The following is a 12,474-nucleotide window of genomic DNA, read 5'->3' on the forward strand; positions in this document are numbered from 1 at the left end:
TAACATCACTAGCTGCTCTTGTCATCTCCACATGTTTATATCATTGCTTGTTTAATATGGCGGATATATTTTTGGACTCTCTAAGTAGCATCATCAAAGTCACTTACACTCATGTGGATTTAATTTTGATTGGTCACTTACACTCATGTGGATTTAATTTTGATTGGTCACTTACACTCATGTGGATTTAATTTTGATTGGTCAATATTTAAATGACCTGTAAATCTCTTATGAATGAGAAAAAGTGCTGAAGCATAATGGCACCACTTTTTAAATGGGGAACCTTTGGGAAACATCTATTACAGTCCCCGTTACAATTATATGATATATAATAGACAGCTTACTCCAGATATATTTAACCGCTGCGGGGGTCTAGAGGTTAGAGCGTTCGCCCCGCATGCAGAAGGCCGGGGTTCAAATCCTCGCCGCGACAGACCTAAGTCGTTAAAACAGGTAGTGACAGTTCCATCGTCAAACGCTCAACATCAGGTGTGAATATCACGGGTCTTTGGAGATGACCTTAAAAACGGATGTTCCGTGTCACAGTAGGTGTGGCACACTAAAGAACCCTTACTGCTCAATGGCCGTAAGTGCCGACTATAGGTCTAAATTTGAAGCCCTTCACCGGTCTTGGTGACGTCTCGATCCATCAATATGAGTGAAAAATTCTCGAGCGAGACGTTCAACAAGATACAATCAATCATATATATTGAAATTCGGGGGATATTTTTCTTTCAATATAAGCCGAAGTTCAAAATATGCGAAATCAGAAATGTCAACCATCAGAAGCTTCATTTTGCATCTCGATCCCGATTACGAAAGCAGATATATAAATGTTACACAAATATTACACAATTTATATATCACAAGAATAATATCACTTCAATATATATATATTATTACTACAGTAACTTGATCCGAAGAGTCGGATCACGTCGAGTTGACAGGCGAGGATCATCAGATCACACGAGACGCGAAGCGTCGAGTTTGATCTGATGATCCGTGCCTGTCAACGAGACGTGATCAAACTCTTCGGATCAAGTTACTGTAGTAATGATAAATTTATTATATACCCCCTTATGTATTTTAAATCCACATTTATAAGATAATAAATGTAATCCAAATTATTAAAAACACAGACATACCATGAAATTCTATTTTGTGTACGCAGTTTTGTTTATGACGCAGTCAATATTTTCCACAAATAACGTAGCGTTGATACATTGTGACGTCATTGTGACGGCATCAGTTTCAGAGGATACTGATACGGAATCAGAAAACCACAGTGTAGTGATCCAGAAAACCGGATCACACGCTGTGAAATCCACAGTATCAAAGAACGATACATTGATGGGTATATAATAAAAGTGGAGTATCAAGCTGTATATTATTCGTTATGTAGACACTTAGAGGGGTAATACAGAAATATATGGGGTCCTTGAAAAAAATCATATTGCATGAGCCCCTCTACATAACGAATTTATCCTGTTGATGATGTTACCTTTACATTAAAAAGGCATATTGACATTATAGTCATTCTTGATGCTTTTCTAATGTACATGTACAATTTAACTGTCATAATAAATGACTGCAATGTATGTATATTCTTGAGATACTTTATCAAACATACAACAATGAACATGAGCCACATTGCTCATCTGAGTCACCTTGGCCCATATCTGAAGACTTTCCATATATATTTGCATGTAAAACCTTAGTCCCTATTATGGCCCAAACTACCCTTTGCAAACTTGAATCTACACTATGTCAGAAAACTTTCATGTAAATGTCAACTTCTTTGGCCCAATGGTTCTTGAGAAGAAGATTTTTAAAGCTTTTTCCTATATTTGTATGTAAAACTTTGACACCCCCCCCCCTACTTGTGGCCCCATCCTACCCCCGGGGGATATGATTTGAACAAACTTGAATCTGCACTATGTCAGAAAGTTTTCATGTAAAAATCAGCTTTTCTGGCTCAGTGGTTCTTGAGAAGAAGATTTTTCCTATATATTTGTATGTAAAACTTTGATCCCCTATTGTGGCCCCATCCAACCCCCGGGGCCCATGATTTGAACAAACTTGAATCTGCATTATGTCAGGAAGCTTTCATGTAAATCTCAGCTTTTCTGGCTCAGTGGTTCTTGAAAGAAGATTTTTAAAGTTTTTCCCTATATATTTGTATGTAAAACTTTGATCCCCCTTGTGGCCCCATCCTACCACCGGGGGCCATGATTTGAACAAACTTGAATCTGCAATATGTCAGGAAGCTTTCAGGTAAATTTCAGCTCTTCTGGCCTAGTGGTTCTTGAGAAGAAGATTTTTAAATGACCCCACCCTATTTTTGCATTTTTGTGATTATTTCCCCTTTGAAAGGGACATGGCCCTTCATTTGAACAAACTTGAAAGCCCTTCACCCAAGGATGCTTTTGGCCATGTTTGGTTGAAATTGGTCCAGTGGTTCATGAGAAGAAGATGAAAATGTGAAAAGTTTACAGACAGACAGACGGACGCCGGACAAAATGTGATCAGAAAAGCTCACTTGAACCTTCGGTTCAGGTGATCTAAAAAGTGGCTGCAGCATTTAAACCATCAATAACAGGATAAAAACAAGTTTTTCAACAAACATATTGTAAATTCAAAAATGAATTCATTTGTTTTCGTATACCAATGATGTCATAATATGTGTTGACTCCAGTGACAGGGTATATGTATTCTCGTGATGTCATAGTACACATGAGGTCAGTAAACCACGTGGAAGGAGCATATTGAAAATATTAGGTTAGTAAGAGGCATAATTAATATCGCTGTATGTAGTATTGGTTTCAGTCAATGAAATTCCAAGATTTTTATTGGAGGCAGGATAAATATAAATATATATATATACTGTAAGTTGGTTTAATTCCACGTTGTTAAAATTTCACGATTTGTTACAAGGGTACCAATCGCGATGGTTTTATTTTCACGCTATAGGATTATCTACTTTTTAAATTTCGCGCGCTCAGTCTCGGTGATATGTCTACTTTGTCACTGAGATGACCCGCAGTCTGCGACTAGTAGTATCAACTGCTGAGTAATATTCACAAGAAACTTACGTTTTGTGTGGTCATTTAATGATTTCATTTTCAAGGTAGCCTTTGGAGAGTTAACATGTCTATTTTAAACTGGGTGAAAAACGGAAAGCTTGCGATAAAAACCCCCAAATTCTATGTATCAACATGTACAAAATACAATGCCATGAAAACACATTTAAATCATCTATTTTGAACAATTTAATAAATGAATTAAGATCAATTATCTTCTCAATTATCCTTAGGTGCTAAGTAGGCGCCAATTAAAGGTGTCGGCGACAAGCGTCAAATAACTGTGGTAATAGCGGCAACGATGTCTGGTATATTGCTCCCTACCCAACTTTTGTATCGGGGTCTCACCGATAAATGTCACCCCTCATACAACTTTCCTAAAGACTGGGACATATTTCACAGTGAACACCATTGGAGCAATGTAGAAATAATACATACACTGTAGATATATTGAGAAGATCACCGTCCCCCATGTTGAGCGCGTGCGAGACGAGTTGGATTTGCTTTTAAGGCAAATCTTTTGATGTTTATATTATAGCTCACGAAGACAAAGCCTTACTTACTATGCTCGAGGAAAAGGGAATTCAAGTGGTGTTCGTCCCCACTGCGTATACGAACAACCTGCAGCCTCTTGATATTCAGATTAACGGACGATTTAAAACGCGTTTAAATCCGAATTCCAGACTTGATATGCAAATGAAATAAAAACTTCTCTAGAAAAAGGTGTCGACATTGAGGATGTTGAAATCGACTTACGGTTGTCGAAATAAAACCGACCCACGCTAAATGACTTGTGAGAGCCATTGATATACTGGGTCAAGACAAGGAAGTCATAACAAGGGCTTTTGATAAGGCCCGTATATTATTCAATGCGACCTGCAGTGTAAAAGCAGTTAAGAGTATACAAGTACATGTATACTAAATTTTCATATTGTGTGTATGCATTCATATGTTAAATGATGTAACTATTCAATACTTTTCCCAAGCTGATCATAGTATCCCGTCCCCAAAAGTAAAAGTTATCTCTCTTTGTTTTTAATTATAGCCGCATTCAAATATTTTTACTTCATTATTCACTATGGGTTTAATTTCGCGAAAAAAAGATAAATCGTGAACATAGTGAAATTAAAACCATCGTGATTATTTCCCAGTCTACAGTATATAAAACCCTAAACACTTTGTAGAAATATTTTGACCGTGTTACCGGTCTTCTTCAGTCGTGTTTATCTCTCATAGCAACGTAACGCGCAAAGACTACATACACAAAAGACTTTTGTGTATGTATATATAGTCTTGCTTTGGTCAAAATATTTCTAGAAAGTGTTTATAGTTTTTTTGTTTTTTGTTGTTTTTTTTTTAGATTTTACTTCAAAAAAGAGACTTTATCATATATTTATATATCAGAAATCAAGGCAAGAATCCAGACACTTCACTTATACGGACAATTTGGCTAGGAACCAAATTAATTAAAGCATCCAGATAAACAAGGCTCCAATGTAGTTCTGTTTATTAGATATAGGATATATGAATAGGGTATTACTACTGTGATGAAGAATATATTTCAACAATTCTGAATGTCGATCGATCGTTACAGAGGTGAACTGATCCTGAACCAGTTTCAGCTGACTGTTAGAGCTAACTACTATGAATTTATGAAGTCTTGCACTTTTTTGTGAATTGTCCTTTGATGAAATATTTAAAAATCAAAATTCATCTATTTTTGTGCAGACCTTGACCATTCTTTGTGAAAATTTAATAAATTATGTTTTATGCAACTTTTCAGAGAGAGTTAGATTTTTATCCTGAGATTTTGCAGAAATTCTGCTTTTCCTTTTGAGCTAATAAGGTGACACATTTTAAAGGGACTGGTTGATGTTTTTCGAAAGAAATGTTTTTCATTTTTGATGTTAAAAATTAAAAAATATAGCTCATTTAATGTTGGCAACCAAAATTTGGATCGTCTGAATGCAAGGATAACAGCAATACTTTAGCTTTGATTCTATGTTGTGTAAACAAAGACTCAAGTCTTTTTATGTAAACAAACAAAACAGTGAAACGTTAATTTTGTGATTTAAAGCATCTTCATTTTGTTCGATCACAAATTTTAACTTTTAAATGACACATTTTACCTAAAATATAACTGAGATGTGATATATATATATAATAAACTTGGATCAATATCCATTTATTTTGAAAACCCCGTAAACAATAACCCACCTCAATCTTTGTTTTCAAAACAAATAAGAAACTCTCTATAAAGAGCTTCTGACATGATGAATAATCTTAATTTTTTTGTAAAACTTACTAAACATATTAGACTGTAGATTTTGATCATTTAAAGTGAAAAACAAAATTTGGAGGAAAATCGTGAATCAGTCCCTCTAAAATCTAGCAATCATTCATTTTTATTTCTTGAAACTTTCAAATGATAGCAAGTATGTAGTGTTCAGCATCACCATTGATCAGTCACATGGTATTTAACTCACTGGATAACATCACCATTGATCAGTCACATGGTATTTAACTCACTGGATAACTTCACCATTGATCAGTCACATGGTATTTAACTCACTAGATAACTTCACCATTGATCAGTCACATGGTATTTAACTCACTGGATAACATCACCATTGATCAGTCACATATGGTATTTAACTCACTGGATACCTAACACTGATTTAATGATGCTTATACCTAAATTAAATTACTTGAAATACAATTAACAGGACTGTACATGAAATATGTAATAACAACAGAAGAAAGTAAATTCAATTTCTTGTATCTAACATTTTGTAGTGACAATAGTTTATAATCATGCATTCTATTCAAAGGTTAATTGGTAGAGCATTGGTAACTTAGTGTTTCAACTTTGCAAGTGACAAAATGACATGATCCACTGTGAAATAGTTATAGCTGTGTGATAGCTATAGCTGTGAGATAGTTAGAGCTGTGAGATAGTTATAGCTGTGAGATGATAGTTATAGCTGTGAAATAGTAATAGCTGTGAGATAGTTATAACTGTGAGATGTAGCTGTGAGATAGTTATAGTTGTGTGATAGTTATAGCTGTGAGATAGTTGTAGCTGTGAGATAGTTAGAGCTGTGAGATGATAGTTAGAGCTGTGAGATAGTTATAGCTGTGAGATGATAGTTATAGCTGTGAGATAGTTAGAGCTGTGAGATGATAGTTATAGCTGTGAGATAGTTAGAGCTGTGTGATAGCTATAGCTGTGAGATAATTATAGCTGTGAGATGGTTATAGCTGTGAGATAGTTATAGCTGTGAGATAATAGTTATAGCTGTGAGATAGTTATAGCTGTGTGATAGCTATAGCTGTGAGATTGTTATAGCTGTGAGATGATAGTTATAGCTGTGAGATGATAGTTATAGCTGTGAGATAGTTATAGCTGTGAGATAGTTATAGCTGTGAGATAATTATAGATGTGAGATGGTTATAGCTGTGAGATAGTTATAGCTGTGAGATAATAGTTATAGCTGTGAGATAGTTATAGCTGTGTGATAGCTATAGCTGTGAGATTGTTATAGCTGTGAGATGATAGTTATAGCTGTGAGATGATAGTTATAGCTGTGAGATAGTTATAGCTGTGAGATAGTTATAGCTGTGAGATAATTATAGATGTGTGATGGCTATAGCTGTGAGATGGTTATAGCTGTGAGATAGTTATAGCTGTGAGATAGTTATAGCTGTGAGATAATAGTTATAGCTGTGAGATAGTTATAGCTGTGTGATAGCTATAGCTGTGAGATAGTTATAGCTGTGAGATAGTTATAGCTGTGTGATAGCTATAGCTATGAGATAGTTATAGCTGTGAGATAGTTATAGTTGTGAGATGATAGTTATAGCTGTGAGATAGTTATAGCTGTCAGATGATAGTTAGAGCTGTGAGATAGTTATAGCTGTGAGATGATAGTTATAGCTGTGAGATAGTAATAGCTGTGAGATAGTTTTAACTGTGAAATATAGCTGTGAGATAGTTATAGCTGTGAGAGATAGTTATAGATGTGAGAGATAGTTATAGCTGTGAGATAGTTATAGCTGTGTGACAATTGTTCACCCCCAGACTGTTTCAAGCCTCTGCAATGTTTTAATATAAACTAGAACTAACAGGACTAATACCCCCCTTTGAAAAGAATTGCAATGGTATATAGTTATCAAGAACAAATTAAAAATTATATTAAAGTATTTTTCACACATTCACTAACTGACCATTTTGGCCCAACCCTAATACCAAACCCCTACCCCTAGGATCATCAAATTTACAATTTTGGTAAAGGACTACCATGCTCTTTCTAAATATCCATTTAGTTTCAATTTAAAATTAGTATCAATAGCACTAAAGAAGATGCTATTTAAATGTTTTACACATATACACTATATACTAAAATTGGCCCCACTCTGGGGTCAAAACCCCTTCCCCAGGGATCATGAAATTTACAATTTTGTTAAAAACCTTCCTGCTCTACATCACTATGCATTTAGTTTTTCTTACACATGTGCGGTTCTATAGAGAAGAAGATTTTTGAAAATTGGTCAATTTTGGGCAGTTTTTGCCCCACCCCTAGGGCCCCAGGGGTGCAGGTGTCCTGAAATTTACAATTTAGTTTCCCTTGTCCCAATGATACTTCATACAAAATTTGAAAAGAACTGGAATAGCAGTTATCAAGAAGTTAAAAATGTTCAATTGTTAACACACAACGGACAACGCACAACACACGACGACAACCAATTGCAATAGGTCTCCTGAGTTTACTAAAAAGCTCATTGACAATCAAAATAGCAGGTGCACAACTTCATTACTCATATAAGATATACATAAAGTTTTAATCTAATCTGTTCATCGGTGTTAAAGATATACTCTGAACAAATTATGGCTATACAGATGGACGATTCCAGTATACCCACTAAACTTCATTTGGGGGTATGATATCATATACATGTATTAAAAAAATATTTGTGCTTTGGTTTATTTCATAATTCATGAAGAATTAAACCACCCTTAAAAAGCATTTCTTTAATGGGTGGTGGGTGTTACAAGTTTAATTGATTTTTTTTTCTCCTTCAGCAAAACTGCCAATAGAAAACCCATAAATGATAAGTTAATAACAATGCATTGATTGATTTTAAAATAAATATATTCATCCTTGCATGTACATGAAAGCAACATCACCAAAAGGTTACTACTGCGGGTAACCACCTGATCAATTTTAACACCAGTATGCATTAAATTACTTCATGTATTTGGAGTGTGTGCAATTAGTCATGCAAGAAACAAACAAACATATATTCCTTGAAAATTATGAAATCGTTTATAAAAGAAGGAACTTCAAGTAGACTACAAAAATGAGCACTATTTTACATTATGTCTAAATATGGAACAATGCATCACAATGATATCATCAAGGCAGACTTGTAGCATTATTCTGACCAAATGAAGTTAGAATTTGTAGTTTTATTGTACCATCATGTCACAATAACCATCAAGAACAAGACTCAATGCAATATTTATCACCAAGATAAATCTGCCTCCAAGGTTCATCCATATTGATTCCACAGTGATTCCTATACTAGCAATGCAGAAATTGCCTCTCATAATTTAATACTTTTTAGACAAACACAGAAATATCGTTCATATGCCACAAAAATTTCAGAACTCATCAGTTACGTATTGCGTTATGACATAAATTCACATTTAGACGAAAGAGCACTGCAGTAGAGAGCCATTCACTCTGTTCAATAACAGAGATCACATTTGACACTGAAGTACTCACATTATTGTGTAATACGACACAAGAATCGGGTATCAATTACACAATGAAGTGATCCGTGGTTTTCTTGTCTTGTGGGAGATGATGGTTGGAAGATTAAAAGACACAGCAAATTTTCCGACAATGCTGGCGACTAAAACCCCCACCCCAAATAATAACAACAGGACTACAATTCGTTGTTTACATCAACTCCACTCACTGAAGAATGCCTATTCGGTCTATAATGTATGAATTAACAACCTAATGTATTGTAAAGTGAGAACACTTAAAGGAACAGCGAAGATTGGTGATCACTGTGCAGTCCTCAGGTTTTTTTCTTTTGAATTCATATATGTGACTGGCCTGGTCGTGACCTTGACCTTGGACATACTGAACACAGTTTAGCAATATGGATCATGTGCACATTTGATATGTACTGTATCTGCCTCAACAAGTATGAATTCTGTGAGGTTCAACTTCGGCAGTTAACCATGCAGATCAAAAAGTTCATCATACAGATGGACCAACATACCAATAAGTGTTAATTTATATACCATATGGAAAGTGGTCTAACGACATAAATGAGGATTGCAAAAGGATGAAAAACACACCAAATTGATTTTTAAACATTCAACAGAACTCATAGCTATATATGTAACCTCAATGCTAACTCAAATTCAGAAGCCACAAAGCATCATCAAAAGTAATGATAATTCTTTATCAAAGCATACTAGAAATTACAAACAGTAACATGGTTACTAAATTTCTAGAGATCCAATCATATTGGACATAGCTCCTAAACTTTGACCTTTAATTAAGTATTCATCACCCTGATGTCATGTTCAAATACTGGGAGTATTATGATAAATAATTTACACCCTTTTTGTCCAGATCCAGAATGATTGGGAGCAATCTGAACTCTGAACAACGACAGTGACAAACTCCCAGATGCTGAGATACTTTTTCACCACTGTGACAATAGATATATTACTGACTATGAAATAATGATGATTGAATTGCTTTTAAGCTTAGCTTCAGAAACAAGGTCATCAAGCCTATATAGTGTTGCTTAGATGATTTTTATCATGCATAATGACTAGACAGAAACAGCCCAAGATCCAATGATCAACCCTGACATCCTCACAGCTTAGTATGACTGTTCACACCAAGATAACCCAAAACCAAATATGATATCTTCTGTGTACAGTAAAAACGTAATAAAGATAACCCAAAATCTTCTTTGCAAAAAAAACAGTAATAAAAAACTGAAAGATGATTGACCATAACTAACACTCGCAGAATATATCAAACGTACACCATTAAACTACTCTTTTGTTCTATCCATGTTCCAAAAGGTCATATTTATAATGTCTCCAACATCTATCTGAAATGTATTTAATTACCCGAGTCCTGTCCAAAGTCCCCAGTCAGACTGCTATCCCAGATAGGATTTAATTGTATTATTTTCAAACTACTGTCTGATGTCCTTGGTGCAATAATCGATTACCACGTACATTATCACCATTACAACTGAGGATTCTCAGGACCAAAATCCTGGAAGTCCGAGAGACACGTAGCAGACCAGTGATGTGAATCTTTGAGTGACTTACCCCAGCAGAGTCCAACATGTTAGACTTTTGATTCCCGTTATAGCCGATCTCAGCCTTAATCAATAAGACATCATACAACATCGAGTCTAGCCACTGAACCACGAAGCAATGACTAACTTGTTTCTTTATCAAATCATCAGATCACTCGTGCTTATGTAATAGATATTTCATCTATGTGAATTGTATATGCTTAAGTATCCAACTTCTGGAGGCAAATGGGACCCAAATGCATATACTTTTGATGACAAAAATGTAGCAGGGCATCACCACAGTACATATACGTCATATCAAATATTTTTCAAATACTGTACCCTTGTCAAAGCTGAAATGAGGACGCTTCACAGATGCTGTCTCAGTACTGTTGTCTTCACAAATATATACCAGTATCATTGCACAATATCCAATATTTGCTTGTAACCAAAACAGACCCCCTGCATTAACAAAATTAAAATATGTTACATATCCTCCAGATTTTTAAGGATGGTCTCACTAGATGAAAAAAAGAGCATAGTACTGAATTATTTAAATGCCTTTATCTTCTTGCAATCAGGAAAAACCCAAAATATTATGATCATTTTTTCCATTCCATGTTTATTGATCCATTATACACACAGTTCTCTGACAACTTCTGCAATTTAAGACCATAGCTTTTGAAAAAGCTCAAATTGGCTAGAAATAACAAAACATTGAGTTTACACATACACAAAGACTAGATTTAGTTCAATGACAGCATTTAAAGCCAGAAATAAAGTGGCACTATCAATTAGTCTTGAATTAAATGTCTAGGATAAGAGATATATGGTGTTAAAAAGTCATACTTTATACTAATCTGCACATACCTAAAAAAAAACTTCATTTAAATTAAACATAAGAACGTTTACTATTAAGTGTATGTATATCAATAAAAATTCTAGTCCATACAGTTTTCAATCACTTTGAAACATGATTTGAATCACATCTAACAATGTTCTGGTCTGTGAAAATAATTTCATTTTTGAAAGTACGTGAAGATACTGCAATGCTTCATGCCAGCAAACTTTTCAAAATACACTATTGTGCTTCATGAAGGTTATTTTTTAGATATATATAACACAGCATGTAAAACTCAACACTTACCAGAAAGAATTCAGTAAAGTTATCATGCAACTGAATTTAAATTATCCTTCGATTTCATGAATAGAATTCAAAATACATGTACCCATGATTCTTCAATATCTTAATAACTAGATTTGAAGACATTCACCTTAATTACAAAATTACACAGCACACCTGTGACCTAACAGTTGGTTGTTTCAAAACTTCTTTTTAGATGTGTATACATTTTGTATGTTCATGCATGGACATCCAACTTATGCTGTCCGATTCAGTATTCCATACAAAATGTCTGTTGCATATATTTCAATATTATACTGTATTGATGTACAACATGCATAATATATGTGTCAGCAAAGAGATTTCCTGTCATATTGGAGAGGGTCATCCCCTCTCAAAAGGGAGATGGGAGAGAGGTGTCACCTGTGAGGGGATGGGAGAGGGGACTCCCTGTGAGGGGATGGGAGAGGGGACTCCCTGTGAGGGGATGGGAGAGGGGACTCACCTGTGAGGGGATGGGAGAGGGGACTCACCTGTGAGGGAATGGGAGAGGGGACTCACCTGTGAGGGAATGGGAGAGGGGACTCACATGTGAGGGAATGTGAGAGGGGACTCACATGTGAGAGGATGGGAGAGGGGACTCACATGTGAGAGGATGGGAGAGGGGACTCACATGTGAGGGAATGTGAGAGGGGACTCACATGTGAGGGAATGTGAGAGGGGACTCACATGTGAGGGAATGTGAGAGGGGACTCCCTGTGAGGGGATGGGAGAGGGGACTCACCTGTGAGGGGATGGGAGAGGGGACTCACCTGTGAGGGGATGGGAGAGGGGACTCACATGTGAGGGGATGGGAGAGGGGACTCACATGTGAGGGGGATGGGAGAGGGGACTCACATGTGAGGGGATGGGAGAGGGGACTCACAT

General features: G+C 35.7%; 1 protein-coding gene across 12 annotated transcripts in view; it reads right to left on the reverse strand.

Moving 5' to 3' along the window:
- LOC125678856 (uncharacterized) overlaps window positions 1-12,474 on the reverse strand; it is a 44,520-nt gene that overhangs the window by 16,710 nt on the left and 15,336 nt on the right. For 5 of the 12 annotated variants that reach the window (XM_048917584.2, XM_056153866.1, XM_048917586.2 and 2 more), the window contains one exon: window positions 10,767-10,886. The exons of 5 other annotated variants lie outside the window; for them this stretch is intronic. The gene's annotated coding sequence lies outside the window, so the exon portion shown is untranslated. Of the gene's footprint in view, window positions 1-3,643; window positions 3,896-10,455; window positions 10,568-10,766; window positions 10,887-12,474 lie in introns of those variants that run through there. 2 more of the 12 variants (XM_048917590.2, XM_048917592.2) reach the window with 2 other exon arrangements.

This window comes from Ostrea edulis, chromosome 2 (genome assembly GCF_947568905.1).
Source record: "Ostrea edulis chromosome 2, xbOstEdul1.1, whole genome shotgun sequence".
Classification (NCBI taxonomy): Eukaryota; Metazoa; Mollusca; class Bivalvia; order Ostreida; family Ostreidae; genus Ostrea; species Ostrea edulis.